Below are 20,192 nucleotides of genomic sequence, written 5' to 3'. Positions count from 1 at the left end.
GTCCAAGAAGAAATCTTTCGGAGGTACGCGAGTACCAAATCTTAGGGATTTTAATTTGACCCTCATTGCCTCATGGAGTAAAAGTTATTTTGACAGTTGACCCAGTGATTGAAATTTTTTGCTAGATACTATTGAATACACTCTTGGCTAATCCAGGTTTTGGATCCCCATGTTGGAAAGGCATCATGTGGGCCACTACTATTTCCAGACCCTTTGTCACTGGAAAGTGGGGGTGTGGGAGAAGCATTGCCTTTTTTTAAAGTCGGCTCCAGAGGATCTGGATTCATTAAAAAGAAGAGGAGAGTTGCCAATTAATATATCGAAAACCGGGCTAAAACAGTCGAAACAGCCCACACAAGACAACACCGGCCAACTTGACTATCCACACGAGGATACAGACGCTGAAGAGAAAGAAAAAGGAAAGCGGGGAGAGGAAAGAGCGCAGACGCACCCGTTTTAAACAATCTCAAAAGTAATATGTGAGCCGAGCAAAGCGAACAAGTGCTGATTGAGGAAAGTAAAGCGGTCATGCCCAGCGGTAGAGCATCCATCCATAGACCTGTCGCCGGCTGATTCATGCGCACACACATTCAAAACATTATGTTCTCCCGTACCTTTCCCTCCGTCCTTTTCACCACATCTTCACTTGATATACTCTTACTAGTGCAAGCATACACGCCTTCTCTAACGATCGATGTAGACATGAAATATACTTTTGCTTATAAGTAGCAGCAGGTGAGCTTCCGCCGGCCGGTTGTATTTGATCGGCCGGACCTCAGAATACGATCCTTTCCTTGCCGCAGTTGACCATGCGGAACTGCCGAAGTGGCGGCCGATGGTTTATCATAGCAACGACGACGACGACAACGACGACGACGACGAGGAGCTAACCGTGCTTCAACGAGGAGGAGCTAGCACTAGCATTTGACCATGCGGAAGCGGCTGCCCACGCGGTATATAAGCCCCCAACGGACACGCATCCCCAAGACACGAACATACGAGCATCGGGGCGTGTGCGTGCGTACACCAACATCGGCCACCTTGGCTTACACGATGGCCGCGGCAGTCACTCGCAGATCCAACGCCCTCCGCGTCGACGTCCCGGATGGCGACGCCGTTGCCGTCTCTGTCGCGGCGGACTCCCCCGTGGCCAAACGGGGCCTTGGCGCAAAGGACGACGTGTGGGTTGCCGCGGATGAGGGAGGCATGTCCGGCGATGACCGCAACCGGCCTCTGCTGTTCCGGACCATGAAGGTCAAGGAAAGCATCCTGCACCCTTACAGGTTGATGATCATTCCACATGCTGGTTTTCACACTACTACTATACCTCTGTCCCGTAATAAACATAGTGCGCGTTTGATTTTTTTTTAAAGGTCATACTTTGACCAAGTTTGTAGAAACAGTTGTCCATGTCTAGAATACAAAATCAATATCAAAATTCATCAATGAAATATATTTTTGTATGGTATATATACGATACATTATATATTTAACATATAGATAATCTTTTACTCCACCCAATCCCATCCAAAGTAAGTATCGTGGTTTGGACCAGAGGAATTGCATGAATTTGGTCAACATTTACAAAGCTTTGCGAAACCAACGCTCACTATGTATAGGATGAATTGAGAACTATGATTCAATGAAGGATTTCACAATCCTGCACTTGTGAATAATATTATCTTTCTGTAATAACAGGTTCTTGATGCTCGTGCGCTTGGTCGCCGTCGTCGTCTTCTTCAAGTGGCGCGTGGAGCACAAGAATCACGACGGTGTGTGGCTCTGGACCGCATCTATGACTGCTGACGTCTGGTTTGGCTTTTCATGGCTCCTCAACCAGCTCCCCAAGCTCAACCCCATCAAGCGCGTCCCGGACCTCGCCGCCCTCGCAGACCGACACGACGATGCTACCCTTCCAGGGATTGACGTCTTTGTCACCACAGTCGATCCCGTGGATGAGCCCGTCCTATACACCGTAAACAACATCCTCTCCATCCTCGCTGCCGACTACCCGGTCGACAATTACGCATGCTACCTCTCGGACGACGGTGGCACGTTAGTGCACTACGAGGCGATGGTCCAGCTTGCCAGTTTTGCTGCGTTGTGGGTCCCGTTTTGCCGAAAGCATTGTGTCGAGCCAAGGTCCCCCGAGAGCTATTTTGGAATCAAGACACACTCGTATGCTGGGGGTATGGCAGGAGAGTTCATGAGGGAACGTAGGCGTGTGCGCAGAGAATACGAGGAGTTCAAGGTGAGAATAGACTCCCTATCTACCACCATTCGCCAACGATCTGATGCCTACAACTCGAAGAACAAAGGTGGTGTAAGTGCCACTTGGATGGCTGATGGGACACAATGGCCGGGTACATGGGTTGAGCAAGCCGAGAACCACCGAAGAGGACAACATGCTGGAATTGTTCAGGTAAAAATTCCGCCTCTCCGAAAAATATTTTGACTAGTGCGTTGTTAGTGTATAAAATAGATATTTAGTTTACTGTGAGTTGGCAAACTTCTCAAGTTCATTTGACCAACAAAGTTGTTGGAACTACTTTGCTCTTTTGACAGGTCCTACTAGACCATCCAAGCTGTCAACCACAGCTTGGATCGCCCGCGAGCACCGACATTCCATTTGACTTCAGCAACGTTGACACGAGACTCCCCATGCTTGTCTACATCTCCCGAGAGAAGCGCCCTGGTTATGACAACCAAAAGAAGGCAGGCGCCATGAACGTGATGCTCCGTGTCTCCGCGCTCCTCTCTAACGCACCCTTCGTCATCAACTTTGACTGTGACCACTACATCAACAATTCGCAAGCTCTCCGTGCCCCTATGTGCTTCATGCTCGATCCTTGTGACGGTCAGAACACGGCGTTCGTCCAGTTCCCGCAACGGTTTGACGACGTCGACCCAACTGATCGCTACGCCAACCACAACCGTGTCTTCTTCGACGGCACCATGCTTGCGCTCAACGGCCTCCAAGGGCCTACCTACCTCGGCACCGGCACCATGTTCCGTCGTGTCGCACTCTATGGCATCGAGCCGCCACGCTATAGAGTAGAGAACACTAAACTTGTGCGTAAGACCGGTGAGTTTGGTTACTCGACGTCCTTCATCAACTCGGTGCCGGATGCCGCGATCCAAGATCGATCTATCACCCCGGTGCTGGTCGACGAGGGGCTCAGAAAGGACCTAACTACCTTGATGACATGCGCTTATGAGGACGGGAGCTCATGGGGGAGAGATGCCGGGTGGGTGTACAACATCGCGACGGAGGACGTGGTGACAGGATTCCGCATTCACCGGCAAGGGTGGCGTTCCATGTACTGCTCCATGGAGCCGGCAGCGTTTCGCGGAACGGCTCCGATCAACCTCACCGAGCGCCTCTACCAGGTGCTTCGGTGGTCCGGCGGGTCCCTTGAGGTGTTCTTCTCCCACAGCAATGCCCTCATCGCCAGCCGCCGGCTCCACCTTCTGCAGCGCATCGCCTACCTCAACATGTCGACGTACCCGATCGTCACGGTGTTCATCTTGTCCTACAACTTCTTCCCGGTCATGTGGCTCTTCTCCGAGCAGCTCTACATCCAGAGGCCGTTCGGCACGTACATGGCGTACCTCGTCGCCATCATAGCGATGGTGCACTTGATCGGCGTGTTCGAGGTGAGATGGTCGGGGATCACCTTGCTAGACTGGTTCCGCAACGAGCAGTTCTACATGATCGGGGCGACGGGCGTGTACCCAACAGCGGTGCTGTACATGTTGTTGAAGCTCGTCACGGGAAAGGGGATATACTTTAGGCTCACATCCAAGCAGACGGAGGCCTGCTCCAACGACAAGTTCGCCGATCTCTACACAGTGCGGTGGGTGCCGCTGTTGATCCCGACCACCGCAGTCATCATCGTCAATGGCGCGGCCGTCGGGGCAGCAATAGGCAAGGCGGTGACATGGGGCTTCTTCACAGACGAGGCGTGACATGCGCTTCTCGGGATGGTGTTCAACATGGGGATCCTTGTGCTCCTATACCCATTTGCACTTGGCATCATGGGGAAGTGGGGGAAGAGACCCATCATCTTGTTCATTGTGTTGGTCATGGCCATCAGCGTCGTCGGGCTCTTATATGTCATGCTGCACGCCCCATACACAGGAGAATGGTCACAAGTTGCCGTTTCTCTTGGGAAAGCATCGCTGACCGGGTCATCTGGATCTGGGTAGGGACGTACAACTCATCTGATGTTATTATAGTGCAATGATTTATATTTTTCACAACACAATAATTTAAATGTTTGGGTACATATGTAATCATTCCTATTGTACTCTATTCAAGTACCCGGTGTATCCAGCGTTCGAATTGTTTCTGGAAATTTCTGATTACCCTTTGTGCACCCTTTTTTTTTCTCACTTCTTCCTAAATTATTTTTGAAACCTCACGTCTTCATGTGAGCAGCCATCTTCTACTTTCCAGCTAATTTTTTTAAAATAATACATTTTTTATTAATTTGCATAAATATTATGCTTAAAAAAGAATTTCAGAAATAATACACCGTCGGCCCGCTGCGGACCGACTGGGCCTAGTCAGCCCACAGCAGGCCGACTGGGTGCACTCGGCCAGTAGCTGGCCGACAGCTGGCCAGCCTGCGACGTGTCGCGCGCGGATTGGGCAGGCCACGTCGCGAGGGGGGAGAGAGGGAGCTATCGGCGCGGCGGTCACAGGGCGAGCCCCAGTCGGCTTACCGCAGGCCTATCGGCTTACCGCGGGCCGATCGGCAAGCTGCGGGCCGACAGGGTGTGGACCCACCTCGCGCGGCACGGCAGGCTCCCTGCGTCTTCTTCCTCCTCCCACGCACACGAGGGTTCTTCTTCTGTTCTTTCCTTCTCCTCTCTGTACACCAAAATGCCCCTAATTTCTACACCTAAATGAACCATTTATTTGCGGATTTGGCACCGTGAATGGATTCTACTCAGTCAGGGCAACCAAAAGAGACCTCGATCTACTGATGGGGTAGCTCGTGGCGGTCATGGTGAGCATTTAGGTGGAGTTTTTTTTCCAGCTCATTGGTGGAGCTTGTTGCGGCGGTGGAGGTGGAGGTGGTGGTGGAGAAGTTGGGGCAGTGTGGTGGAGGCGGTGGAGGTGAAGCTCCGGCAGTTTGGTGGAGTTTCCCGCTCCGATTCCGGTGATTGAAGGCCGTCGTTCGTCGTTCGCACACACGCTTCAGGGGTATATTTCAACCAACATTTTATTTTTTGTAGGTGCTCCGGTAGTATTTGTTAATATGTTTCGATGTGAAATAAATTAGGTGTGTGATTATTGTTAGTTGCTCCGGTAGTATACGTAAATATATTTAGATGTTAACTAATTAGTTGTGTAAAAATTTGTAGTTGCTCCAGTAGTATTAGTCAATGAAAAAAATAGCGCGGTACAGAAAATAGCGTCACCCCTGAAAATATGCTATTAGAGTGCTATAACGCGCTATAACGTGCTATTAGCGAGGCATTGTACATTGATTTATTTAGCGAGACAATTCTCTATATGCTATAGCGTGCTATTAGCGACGATATAGCGCGCTATTTTTTCAGTGGTATTACTTGCTCCGTTAACATTCTGTAATATATAGCTAGCTAATATATAGACATGTCTAATATTTCTTAGTGGGGGTATATTAAGTTGTTGCTTAATACCTGTATTTCGTTGTTGAAAAAAATAGGTGAGCCGAGATGTCCGATGTAGTGAACTTCAGATTTTGCTATGGTCCTGGTACTGTCCAAACAACTGAGATGGGAGCAGATCTGAGTGAATTTACTCATATAGATGTGCCAATGAGCGCACCTCAAACATGGTCAGTCAGTCAGTTGAAAGAATGGATTGCGGCAAGTTTAGGTCTTAATACTGAAACACACACCGTTGGTGTTCATGCATTGTGGACACGGTCAAGTTCAATAATTTACTTTTATTTGAGGCCGATAGAGCGAGACTCCGAATGGGTGCGGTGGTTACAAGGTTGTGAAGGGGATGCAATCATGTTGCTTTAGTGCTTCCCGTCGTGAAGGAGGTCACTGCACATGAAGGCGAGGGTGGCTACGATCCTGGTCATAGCAGTGTAGGGAGGCAGTTATCTATGTCAAATGTTGGAGATGATGGTTACGAACAAGGACAGAGCAGTCAGCTAGAAGGAGGAAATGCTTATGGTTATGAACCATGGCAGAGTAGTCAGGTAGAAGGAGGAAATGTCGATGGTGATTACAATGGCGAGGTGGACGCTGACGAGGTAGATGGGCACATGCAGGACCAGATGGAAGAAGAAGACAACGATGTTGAAAGGGGTCATGCCGATGATTCTGATGAGTCAGATGAAGAAGAAAATGCAGAGGAGGCCCCGAATCCTGCATCGTGGAATCATGACTTCTCATCTGCAATGACCGTGAATGATGGACATGATCCAGCCTGGCAATATCACCAGAACAATATTGCGACTGGTGCTATGTATCCGAACAAGCAAGCCCTGAAAGATGCAATAATTAACTGGGCAATGTCCACGCAAAGGGTTTTCACAGCTCAGGTGTCCAGTCAGAAATTCCTGACAATGGTATGTAAGAACGCAGATTGTCCAGCCAGGGTGCACGGCTTTCTCCCTAAGTATGGCACAAGTTGGGTGATAAGTGACTTATTTAATCACAGTTGTCTTATTCCCTGCATCCCTCAGGATCATGCCAACCTTTCATCGACGCTTATTGCTCGGTTGTTTTACGATGAGATAGTGCAGGGCAAAGCTATGGAAGTGAAGGCAGTCCAGACAAAAGTCTTCGCCAGTTTCAAGTATAGAATTTCTTATGGCAAGGCTTGGAGGGCTAAGCATGCGGCGCTTGAGAGGAGATTTGGTTCTTATTTTGATGCATATGACTCTATTGTCCAGCTCCTCCACACCCTGCAGCAGCGGAATCCAGGCACCTATATCGATATCCAAGACATGTTCATGCCAGAGTTCCCAACTGTGAGGGTGCTGCATCGTCTCTTCTTCTCTTTCGGTGTATGCATCGAAGCTTTCAGGCATTGCCGACCGGTGATATGTGTTGACGGTACTTCTCTCACAGGCAAGTACAAGGGTCAGATCCTGACAGCCATAGGTCAAGACGGCCAAAATCAAGTCGTCCCACTCGCATTTGCTTTTGTGGAGAGTGAGAACATTGAAAGTTCGACATGGTTCTTCATGCAGTTGAAAATATCAGTTGTGAAGGAGAAGCCCAATGTGTGCATCCTTCATGACAGGCATGCAGGTATACTCAGTGCGATAAGGACACTGACAAACCCAGGCCCTGAGGAACAAGTTCCATGGCAGGACTTGCAGAGCTGTTGGTGCATGCGCCATATGGGGGCTGATTTCTTCTCGCAGTTTAGAAATAAGAACCTGATGAATCTGTTCAAAAAACTCTGCAAGCAGAACTAGTTATGGAAGTACAATTTGATACGCGACAGACTTAATGTGTGCACGCAGAGACACATGAGGGACAGGAAAGCTGCAAGAGATGCAGCGGTGAGGGCACATGTTGAAGCAGTAGCTCCACAGTTGGCGATAGGAACAGCGGCCGTGGAGGAGGAGCCTGTTGGGCTATGTGACCTGCCAGGCTTTGACCCACCTGGTACTAGGAGAAGACTTGGGAGGTCGATTAAAACCTTCGAGCAGTGGATAGAGCATGAGCCTCTAGAGAGGTAGTCTTTGCTACATGACACACATGGAGCACGGTACGGTGTCATGACAACAAACCTCACAGAAACATACAACTTTGTCCTCAGAGGAAATCGGGCATTGCCACTTACAGCCATCGTTGATGGTATTTTCTATGGCACCATCAAGTATTTCAGAGATAGACGTCAAAAAGCAGAGCAACATATCTTCAACAACCCGAATACACGGTACTGTGAAAGAGTCACGAAGTACATGGACAACAAGATGCAAAAAGCTAGATCACACACTGTAGTCACCATCGGTAATCAAGAAAGAACGTTTGAGGTCCGCTTAGCCAACAACAAATTCGGATGTGCAAATGAGTTGAGGACGCATGAGGTGAAAATTGGTAATGAAGCCTGGCAACGTGTGAGTGCACATGCAACAAACCAAAATTTCTTCACCTACCTGGCTCACATGTACTTGCTGCTTGCGGGCATCTTGGAATGGATGCAATATCGTTTGTGTCTCCATTTTTTCTGAAAGAGTCTGTCCTCAATACCTGGACAGGTGAGCTGATGGGTTTTCGATCAATGGGTAATTTCAACAGCATCAACCCCGCTGAAAGGCGTTACATTCCAAATCCAGAGCATATGCGTACAAGTAGAGGCAGACGACATTGTCGGCGCATCCGGGATGATATGGATGAATCTGAAGCAGGAGGTCCGACTAGGCAATGCATTCTATGCAATGAATTTGGCCATAGGGACACTAATTGTCCCACTTTCGTCACTGGGCGTGGACGAGGCAACCGGAGAAGAAGAGGAGGTAGAGGCAGTAGAGGAGTAAGGGCGAGAGGAAGAAGCTAAGCTAGCAGTAGTATGTTCTGAATTTGTATTAAGTGTGGCACTATGTTCTGAATTTGTATTAAGTGTGACACTATGTTCTGAATTTGTACTAAGTGTGACACTATGTTCTGAATTTTTATTAAGTGTGGCACTATGTTCTGAATTTGTATTAAGTGTGGCACTACGTTCTGAATTTTTATTAAATGTGGCACTATGTTCTGAATTTATATTAAGTGTGGCACTATGTTCTGAATTTTTATTAAGTGTGGCACTATGTTCTGAATTTTTATTAAGTGTGGCACTATGTTCTGATTTTTTTATGTGCAGGAATGTCGGGAATGTGGTTGCTGAATGGGGACATCGATAGGGGTCATCATGGTGCGATATGGTATGAGCGCAAGCTTGAGCCTCTGGTCACTCGCACTCCTAAAGAAAACTGGATGATACACCCAGAATGGCTTCAACGGTACGTGTTTTATTAATTTGCACACTGACATGCATATTAATGGGAGACACTAACTGAAATGTTCTCTGATGAAGGTTGAAATGGGCCGGCCTTTTAGCTTTCGCGCGTCTGGTTGAGTCTATCCCGAGTGAGAAACACATCGCCATCGACGGGTCCTTGCTGAGCTGCTTAGTGGACCGTTGGAGGCCAGAGACCCACATGTTTCATTTCCGATGGGGAGAGATGGCTCCTACTCTGGAGGATGTGTCACTTTTGCTCGGACTACCGTTGGCAGGTCATGCCATAGGACCGTTGGATGCACCGGCTGGTTGGAAGCGAGCCCTTACACAACGTCTACATAGTGTTTTTCCGGATGCTCCGGATCCGGTATGGGAGCATCACGGACCGAAGTATGAGTGGTTTCTCAATTTCCGGGTAATTTCCCCAACCTCTTATCTTCAAGTTATCGTGCATATGGTTTTACAGAAAATAACTACGGCTAACTAAAACTTTCTCTTTGCTTAATGCAGATCCAAAACTTCCGGGCGCCGTTGACTGCGGAACAGATCACTCGGAGCCTGGAGGCCTACTTAATGTGGCTTTTCGGCAAGGTGATGTTCACAGAGAACCATGTCACCACTATTAACGCGCTCTACATCCCTATGGCACTTGAGATAGCGAGCGCTCAGACGGCGGATCAGATCAGACAGAGGAGTTGGGGTTCGGCGGTCTTAGCGACTACATACCGAGGTATGTGCAACGGTTGCCAGCTTACATCGAGAAAGCCAACCCTTCTTGGATGCCCTTTATTCCTACAGCTATGGTCGTGGGAGAGGTTCTCTATAGGGCGACTAGATGTACGTGTTCATGAGCCTATAGACGCCATGTTTGATGCTGACGGCATCGACATGCCTACTTTCGGTCTGTGTTGGACACGTCGCGAGGTATGCACCATGTTATAGTTTAATGCAACTTTTTTCTGCACAAGAGATAGTTCGATACTAGCGACTACTAACTTTTGTTTTCTGCAGAGACGCTTTGCTAGTGATCAGACCAGGAAGGCATACACAGCATTGAACGAGCAGTTCGATGCGTACACCGGGGTCATCTGGCAGCCCTACACGGAAGCATTCATACAAGCGAGATACCCTGGTGATCTGTCTGTGCTATGCACAAGGGACCGAGATTACTGGATGACAAAATCAAAGATCATCTTCAATGTCTTCGTCGAGGAGATGGCACAACAGAGGGTTATGAGGCAATTTGGTCTTCTGCAGTTGGAGCTGCCTCCCCCTATAGAGAACCCGGTGCCAGCACACATCCACAGGTATTAACTAGTTTTTCAATGTTGCATTATCTTTCATAGTACTCCATTCGAAGCTTTAGGTAATTGTTGAACACACACCACAATTTTAGAACGACAAGGAAGGGCATGATCAGGACAAACGCTGACTGGCTAGTTAGACTAGAGCCGTATGTTATAGAATGGGAGACACCAAACACACATCTATGGCACGAGAATCACAATTTTGATATCAATGAATTCAATCTCTATTTGCGGCGCTACATGACCGGAACACGATAACGCATCGTTGAGGACTCCCACCCAGAGGAGATACCGGATCCTACTCCGTCATATATGTACCCAAGCTATGACACTTCGGGCTCTAGGCAGTACGCGGTAAGATATATTTTCTTTAAGTAATGTTGTCACATACTTTGACGTGCAAGAGACATACATTATTAATCATCATGGAAATTTGCAGGCTACCTTGACACACGAACTGTACCAGGACGTGACCACCTTTGGACGATCTCTGTCGTCTGGACCTCTTCTTCAGCACCGTCCAGTGCTACAGCCCTTCTTGGAACGAATTCAGAACAAGATACGCACTGTGTATGAGGCTATCACGTGCACCCGGAGAACCGACGTTGTTTAGCACCAGCAGCAGCAGCCGCGTCACTCCATGCACCGACATCAACCACGTCCACGTCTAGCACATCAGCCGACAACCAGGCCACCCCGTCCTGACCAACCTGGTAGTTCAACGTGGCAGCAACCACAACACTATGGTTCCACGTCGAGCTTCGTGTTTTCTCCACAGCCACAGCAGCACGGTCCCTCGTCAAGCTTCATGTTTGAGCCAGAGCAGCCGTCACAACCAGCAGGTAAGTGTCTTCATTTTTATTGTTTTCAATATTAATTGAGGCGACCTCATTCTTCATGACTAAACATTCCATCGTGCAGGAGCCTACGGATATCATGCATCTATGTCAGCATCACATGATACGTGGGGGAGTGATCAACATCCCGAGGAGAACATACATGCTCAGATGTCGCAGCACACCCAGTGGATGAACATGTATTCGACTCCTCCACCAGGCCCCACACAGGATACACATCATGACTAGGGAGAGTCTGAAATTCCTCCTCATAACATTAAGCCACCTAACAGGTTGGGATGGTCACCGCTTCCAGATCCGCCTCCCCGCCAGGCCAGACGTCGTCACTGACGCTTCCATCTATCAGTAGAGACATGACCGTCTACTTATGTATGAGACTTATGTCTATTCTATGTATGAGACAAATGACTATGTACTTACGTATGAGACATATGCCTACTCTATTTTAGTACTCTGTTATCCTAACTACAACATCATATTTAGATAGAATATAATTCTCGTACAACAAGACAGTATAAACAACTAGATAGAACTACATCTAAATTAATGGTACATACGACTAAACTTACAACATACATCATAAAAACTACATGAAGTCATCATCGTCATCCTCCGTCGATGCAGAACTCTTGCCCTTCGAGGATGCAGAACTCTTACCCTTGGACGATGCAGAACTCTTGCCCTTCGAGGATGCAGTACTCTTGCCCTTGGACGATGCAAAACTCTTGCTCTTTGACGATGCAGAACCCGGAAGCGGCGGCATGAAGATATCATCTTCGTCCTCGCTCTCCTCAGTCCATAAAGATGGATGCTTTTCTGCAGTCCTTCTGAAAGTTTCACTCTCCGGCTCCACTACCTTCTTCCACCTTGCATGCAACCTAAGAAGTTATATACGTACCTCCTCATAGGTCCTTTCAGGCCACCCAGACATACGTAATTCGTGAGCCAACTCATTTATTATGGTGTCACTACCGGTGAGTTCGTCCCATGGAACTATCCTATTGTCCATCCTGAAATCGGTAGGTAGCCTCAGAAGAGTCATGCTCATCTCAGGGTGAAAACTACGATCGAAAGGATAATAGGACATCTCAACCACACTACACTGGAATGTTTATCCTCCTCTGTCTGAAGGGGATTTTATAGGTAGGGATGAGAAAATGGCGGGAAAGAATGACTGCGGTATGGCGGGAAACGATTGGCGGGAAACGGGTGGCGGGAAAGAGTTGGCGCGAACATATGGCGGGAAACGGGTGGCGGGAAAGAGTTGGCGCGAACATATGGCGGGAAAATATTACGGGCAAAGGGTTGCACGAAATACGTCATAGTTTATAAAAAATCCAGGGATCGTTTGGGAAAAAAATGGTGGCATGCACCCGTCGGCCCACAGCAGGCCAATTAGTCCCTGTCGGCCCGCAGCTGGCCAATTAGTCACTGTCGGCCCACAGCAGGCCAATTAGTGCCTGTCGGCCCACTACTGGCCGACTGGACCTGAACTGGTGGCCGACAGGCCAATCGGCCAGCAGCAAGCCGATAGGGTCTCAGTCGGCGTGCTGTGGGCCGACTAGGTCCGACTGCGGGCCGGCGGTGTATTATTTTCGAAAATTATTTTTTGAGCGTAATATTTGGCTAATTTTTTTAAATAATACATTTTTTTATTAATTTGCACAAATATTACACTCAAAAAATAATTTTTGAAAATAATACACCGTCGGCCCGCAGCCGGCCGAGTAGACCTAGTCGGCCCACAGCAGGCCGACTGAGACCCTATCGGCTAGCTGCTGGCCGATTGGCCTGTCGGCCACCAGTTCAGGTCCAGTCGGCCAGTAGTGGGCCGACAGAGCCTAATTGGCCTGCTGTGGGCCGACAGCGACTAATTGGCCAGCTGCGGGCCAACAGGGACTAATTGGCCTGCTGTGGGCCGAGCGGTGCATGCCACAATTTTTTTCCCGAACGCTCCCTGGATTTTTTTATAAACTATGACGTATTTCGTGCAACCCTTTGCCCGTAATATTTTCCCGCCATATGTTCGCGCCAACTCTTTCCCGCCATATGTTCGCGCCAACTCTTTCCCGCCACCCGTTTCCCGCCATATGTTCGCGCCAGCTCTTTCCCACCACCCGTTTCCCGCCAATCGTTTCCCGCCGTACCGCAGTCATTCTTTCCCGCCATTTTCTCATCCCTACCTATAAAACCCCCTTCAGACAGAGGAGGATAAGCATTCCAGTGTAGTGTAGTTGAGATGTCCCATTATCCTTTTGATCGTAGTTTTCACCCTGAGATGAGCAGGACTCTTCTGAGGCTAACTACCGATTTCAGGATGGACAATAGGATAGTTCCATGGGACGAACTCACCGGTAGTGACACCATAATGAATGAGTTGGCTCACGAATTACGTATGTCTGGGTGGCCTGAAAAGACCTATGAGGAGGTACGTATAGAACTTCTTAGGTTGCATGCAAGGTGGAAGAAGGTAGTGGAGCCGGAGAGTGAAACTTTCAGAAGGACTGCAGAAAAGCATCCATTTTTGTAGACTGAGGAGGGCGAGGATGAAGATGATATCTTCATGCTGCCGCTTCCGGGTTCTGCATCGTCAAAGAGCAAGAGTTTTGCATCGTCCAAGGGAAAGAGTACTGCATCCTCGAAGGGCAAGAGTTCTGCATCGTCTAAGGGTAAGAGTTTTGCATCCTCGAAGGGCAAGAGTTCTGCATCGACGGAGGATGACGATGATGACTTCATGTAGTTTTTATGATGTATGTTGTAAGTTTAGTCGTATGTACCGTTAATTTAGATGTAGTTCTATCTAGTTGTTTATACTGTCTTGTTGTACGAGCATTATGTTCTATCTAAATGAGATGTTGTAGTTCGGATAACAGAGTACTAAAATAGAGTAGGCATATGTCTCATACATAAGTACATAGTCATTTGTCTCATACATAGAATAGACATAAGTCTCATACATAAGTAGATGGTCATGTCTCTACTGATAGATGGAAGCATCAGTGACGACGTCTGGCCTGGCGGGGAGGCGGATCTGGAAGCGGCGACCATCCCAACCTGTTAGGTGGCCTAATGTTACGAGGAGGAATTTCAGACTCTCGCTGGTCATGCTGTGTATCTTGTGTGGGGCCTGGTGGAGGAGTCAAATACATGTTCATCCACTGGGTGTGCTGCGACATCTGAGCATGTATGTTCTTCTCGGGATGTTGATCACTCCCCCACGTATCATGTGATGCTGACATAGACACATGATATCGGTAGGCTCCTGCACGATGGAACGTTTAGTCATAAAGAATGAGGTGCGCTCATTGGCACATCTATATGAGTAAATTCACTCAGATCTGCTCCCATCTCAGTTGTTTGGACAGTACCAGGAACATAGCAAACTCTGAAGTTCACTACATCAGACATCTCGGCTCACCTATTTTTGCAACAACGAAATACAGATATTAAGCAACAACTTAATATACCCCCACTAAGAAATATTAGACATGTCTATATATTAGCTAGCTATATATTACAGAATATTAACGGTGCAACTAATACAAGTATTAAGCAACAACTTAAAATGCTCACCAAGAACACCTAAATATTTAGGTTTACTACCGGAGCAACTCCAATTACTGGCACACCTAAATATATTTACGTTTACTACCGGAGCAAATAACAATAATCGCACACCGGAACCGGGAAATAAAATGCTCACCACGACCACCTAAATATATTTAGGTTACTACCGGAGCAAATAACAATAATTGCACACCGGTACCGGGAAATAAAATGCTCACCACGACTACCTAAATATATTTACATTACTACCGGAGCAAATAACAATAATTGCACGCAACTTCGAAAATAAAAATGTTTGTTGAAATATACCCTTGTAGCGTGCGTGCGAACGATGAACAGCGGCCTTCAATCGCCGGAACTGGAGCCGGAAACTCTACCAAACTACCGGAGCTTCACCTCCACCACACTGCCCCAGCTTCACCACCACCACCTCCACCTCCACCACCGCCACAACCTCCACCAATGCGCTGAAAAAATGCTCCAACAAAATGCTCACCACGACCACCACAAGCTACCCCATCAGTAGATCGAGGTCTCTTTTGGCTCCCCTAACTATGTAGAACCCATTCACGGTGCCAAATCCACGAAAAAACGGGTCATTTTGGTGTATTAATTGGAGCTAGTTCGTGTAAGAGAGAGGAGGAAGGAAGAACAGAGAGAAGTTTGCGGTGGGAGAAAGGGAAAGAAGAAGGAGAGGAGAAAGAGACGTGTGCTGCGGGGCCGGCTCCCTGTCGGCCAGCAGCTGGCCGATCGGTCGGCAGCTGGCTGACTGGGTCGCCCGTGACCCAGCCCGCGCCGACAGCCAGCGCCCGACGTGGCCTGGCCAATAGTCGGCCTCCGCGTGGCCGAGAAGCCACCTGTCGGCTCGCAGTTGGCCGATAAGACCCAGTCAGCCTGCTGCTAGCTGACTAGGACCAGTCGGCCAGCTGCTGGCCGACGGTGTATTATTTTTAAAAATAATTTTGGTGTAAATTACTAAAAAATGTATTATTTTTAAAAAATAGCTAATATTTGTGCAAATTAATAAAAAAATTGTATTATTATTTAAAAAAATTTAGCTACTTTCCAACTCCATAAAGTGAGGACTTTCGGCCTAGCTCCAACCATGAAGTTGAAAAAGCGACAGCTAGAGGGCTACTTAGGCCCTGTCCGGAATCTCTTTGCTCTGCTCCACTCCGCGGAGCTGCGGAGCTCGGTTTAAGCAGCTCCATAAAAAACTGCAGTAGCCTGCTTCGCTCCAGGAGTTGAGTCATGGGAGCGGAGAGAAACTGGACAGGCTCCTAGGGCAGGTTCGGATCCCCTACCAACTCCCCGAAACTCCTCTAATCCAATTTCTCATTGCATCTTCCAACTCCACACAGCGACCTGAGTCTGTTCGGCAACATCGCATCGCCACCATGGGCTGGCAACACGGCCTGTTTTGTCAGCGATAAATGCGCCCAGCAGCGGCATGAGGCCATGTCGGGCCATGGCCACCTATTTGGGCACGTCCATTGATTGGCAGCTAGTTCTTCAGTTGGCGCGCCATCCTACTCACTCGTGAAGGTCGGACGATGATCTTATCGGCCATTCCGGGCAGCCTCTCCAGTAGCGTAATTTCTTAATGTTATATATGCACTGTCTTATTTGGCCTTTGTTTAAGAGGGAACAGTAACCTTGATTTGCTTGCCTTGGACGTCCCTGTTGAACTACTGAGTGCAGCATACTTACTAAAATCATGACGTGGTTGAACACCAGAGAAGTTGTGACAACATGATTTTACAACGTTGAAGAATCTCGACCAAGAACACAAGATTGACTTCAGAATAGAGGTAAATACACTAAAAGTCAAAGAACTTGCACGCAACGTTCAGTTTAGTACATACACTGGTGGAAAAACAGGCTTCCGTCCAGCCCCATAAGTCGCGAAGCTGTAGGAACCGCGACTAATGGGACCTTTAGTCGCGGTTCTGGAGGTGAACCGCGACCAAAGGCCTGGGCCCAGGGCGCTCGGTGGCCAGCTGGCGCACGTGAGGGTCTTTAGTCGCGGTTGGCCAGGACAACCGCGACTAAAGGCCTTCGGGCACCTTTAGTCACGGTTTGCCAGGCCAACCGCAACTAAAGCCCCTCCCCTATATATACCCATCCAGCAGCCAACACTTAGCCATTTGGAGCCATTCTCTTCACAAGTGGGTGTAGGTTTGCTTTTGGTTCCTCTTATGCACATAAGGTGTTTGATGAAATGCCCCAAGAGCATGAAACAAACATGACATGAAGTGTTGGAGCCACACTCCTCGATCGCGGTTAGCAACTTGATGAACCTTTGATGTGTCATTGATAAAATATGCATGTGTGCAGTTCATTGTTTAATTTATATTGTTTGTAGCTAGTTAGTTTAACAAATGCATGATGGTTAATTATATATTTTATATTATAATAATGCAGATGAATCGGCAATGGATGTACGGTAACCGACTCTCCGGCGAGTTCACTACGGGTTTGAAAGATTTCCTCGTAGTGGCTAATGCGAACAAGCAGGGGGGTTTTGTTATCTGTCCATGTGTTATCTGTAAGAATCAGAAGGGTTACTCTTCCTCAAGAGATGTTCACATGCATCTGCTTCGGCACGGTTTCATGCCAAGCTATAATTGTTGGACCAAGCATGGAGAAAGAGGGGTTATAAAGGAAGAAGATGAAGAAGGGGATGATTTCATCGATGAAAGCTATCTTGCTCATTTCGGTGATACTTTCATGGAGGATGCTGAAGGTGAAGGGGAAGGTGAAGAAGAGGCACGTGATGATCCCGTTGATGATCTTGGTCGGACCATTGCTGATGCACGGAGACGCTGCGAAACTGAAAAGGAGAGGGAGAATTTGGATCGCATGTTAGAGGATCACAGAAAGGCGCTGTACCCCGGATGCGATGATGGTCTGAAAAAGCTGGGCTGCACACTGGATTTGCTGAAATGGAAGGCAGAGGCAGGTGTAGCTGACTCGGCATTTGAAAACTTGCTGAAAATGTTGAAGAATATGTTTCCAAAGGATAACGAGTTGCCCGCCAGTACGTACGAAGCTAAGAAGGTTGTCTGCCCTCTAGGTTTAGAGGTTCTGAAGATACATGCATGCATCAACGACTGCATCCTCTACCGCGGTGAATACGAGAATTTGAATGAATGCCCGGTATGCACTGCATTGCGTTATAAGATCAGAGGCGATGACCCTGGTGACGATGTTGAGGGACAGAAACCCAGGAAGAGGGTTCCCGCCAAGGTGATGTGGTATGCTCCTATAATACCACGGTTGAAACGTCTGTTCAGGAACAAAGAGCATGCCAAGTTGTTGCGATGGCACAAAGAGGACCGTAAGTCGGACGGGGAGTTGAGACACACCGCAGATGGAACGCAATGGAGAAAGATCGACAGATGGTTCAAAGATTTTGCAGCTGACGCAAGGAACATAAGATTTGCTCTAAGTACGGATGGCATGAATCCTTTTGGTGAGCAGAGCTCCAGCCATAGCACCTGGCCCGTGACTCTATGCATCTACAACCTTCCTCCTTGGTTGTGCATGAAGCGGAAGTTCATTATGATGCCAGTGCTCATCCAAGGTCCGAAGCAACCCGCCAACGACATCGATGTGTACCTAAGGCCATTAGTTGATGAACTTTTACAGCTGTGGGGTGGTGTCCGTGTGTGGGATGAGCACAAACAAGAGGAATTTGACCTACGAGCGTTGCTTTTCGTAACCATCAACGATTGGCCTGCTCTTAGTAACCTTTCGGGACTGTCAAATAAGGGATGAGACTGAAAGTGTACATTTGCCAAATTGTAAGAAGAACGTGTACCTTGGGCATCGTCGATTTCTTCCGAAAATTCATCCAGTAAGAAAGAAAGGCAAGCATTACAACGGCAAGGCAGATCACCGGCCGAAGCCTGCGGAACGCACTGGTGCTGAGGTATTTGATATGGTCAAGGATTTGAAAGTCATCTTTGGAAAGGGTCCTGGCGGACAATCAGTTCCGAAGGGAGCTGACGGGCACGCAGCCATGTGGAAGAAGAAATCTATATTCTGGGAGCTAGAATATTGGAAAGTCCTAGATGTCCGCTCTGCAATCGACGTGATGCACGTTACGAAGAATATTTGCGTGAACCTCCTAAGCTTCTTGGGCGTGTATGGGAAGACAAATGATACAAAGGAAGCACGGCAGGACCAGCAACGTTTGAAAGACCCTGATGACCGGCATCCGGAATGGTTTCAAGGTCGTGCCAGCTACGCTCTGACCAAAGAAGAGAAGGTCATCTTTTTTGAATGCCTGAGAAGTATGAAGGTCCCGTCTGGATTCTCGTCCAATATAAAGGGAATAATAAACATGGCGGAGAAAAAGTTCCAAAACCTGAAGTCTCACGACTGCCACGTGATTATGATGCAATTGCTTCCGATTGCTTTGAGGGGGCTCCTGCCGGAAAATGTTCGAGTAGCCATTGTGAAGCTATGTGCATTCCTCAATGCAATCTCTCAGAAGGTAATCCATCCAGAAGTTCTACCACGGTTACAGAACGATGTGATCCAATGTCTTGTCAGTTTCGAGTTGGTGTTCCCGCCATCCTTCTTCAATATTATGACGCACCTCCTGGTTCACCTAGTCGAAGAGATTTTCGTTCTCGGTCCTGTATTTCTACACAATATGTTCCCCTTCGAGAGGTTCATGGGAGTATTAAAGAAATATGTTCGTAACCGTGCTAGGCCAGAAGGAAGCATCGCCAAGGGCTATGGAAATGAGGAGGTAATTGAGTTTTGTGTTGACTTTGTTCCTGACCTTAAGCCGATTGGTCTTCCTCGATCGCGGCACGAGGGGAGACTAAGTGGAAAAGGCACGATCGGAAGGAAATCAACGATATGTATGGACGGCCATTCTCTGACTGAAGCACACCACACTGTACTGACCAATTCCAGCTTGGTGGCTCCGTACTTTGAGAAACACAAGAATATTTTACGCTCGGACAACCCGGGGAAGCCTGAATCCTGGATTAGGAAGGCCCACATGGAGACTTTCGGCAGTTGGTTGAGAAAACATTTAATGAATGACAATGATGTTGTAGATCAGCTGTACATGTTGGCCAAGACACCATCTTCGACTATAACGACTTTCCAAGGGTACGAGATAAATGGGAATTAGTTTTATTTTTCTGAATTTTTTGATATATTATTTGTATTTTTAACATTTTGAATTGAATTAGTTTTATTTTTCTGAATTTTTTGATATATTATTTGTATTTTTAACATTTTGAATTGAATTAGTTTTATTTTTCTTAATTTTTTGATATATTATTTGTATTTTTAGAATTTTGAATTGAATTAGTTTTATTTTTCTGAATTTTTTGATATATTATTTGTATTTTTAGAATTTTGAATTGAATTAGTTTTATTTTTCTGAATTTTTTGATATATTATTTGTATTTTTAACATTTTGAATTGAATTAGTTTTTTTTTCTGAATTTTTTGATATATTATTTG

The 20,192-nt window shown here is 47.4% G+C and overlaps 1 pseudogene; it reads left to right on the top strand.

Annotated features, from left to right (window-relative positions):
- Positions 1–1,053: 1,053 nt before the first annotated feature.
- LOC119352529 lies at positions 1,054–4,209 on the top strand (annotated as a pseudogene).
- Positions 4,210–20,192: the final 15,983 nt, after the last annotated feature.

This window comes from Triticum dicoccoides, chromosome 2A (assembly GCF_002162155.2).
Source record: "Triticum dicoccoides isolate Atlit2015 ecotype Zavitan chromosome 2A, WEW_v2.0, whole genome shotgun sequence".
In the NCBI taxonomy this organism is placed as follows: Eukaryota; Viridiplantae; Streptophyta; class Magnoliopsida; order Poales; family Poaceae; genus Triticum; species Triticum dicoccoides.
The sequence above is the reverse complement of the archived record's forward strand: the minus strand, read 5'-3'. Positions and strand labels throughout refer to the sequence as shown.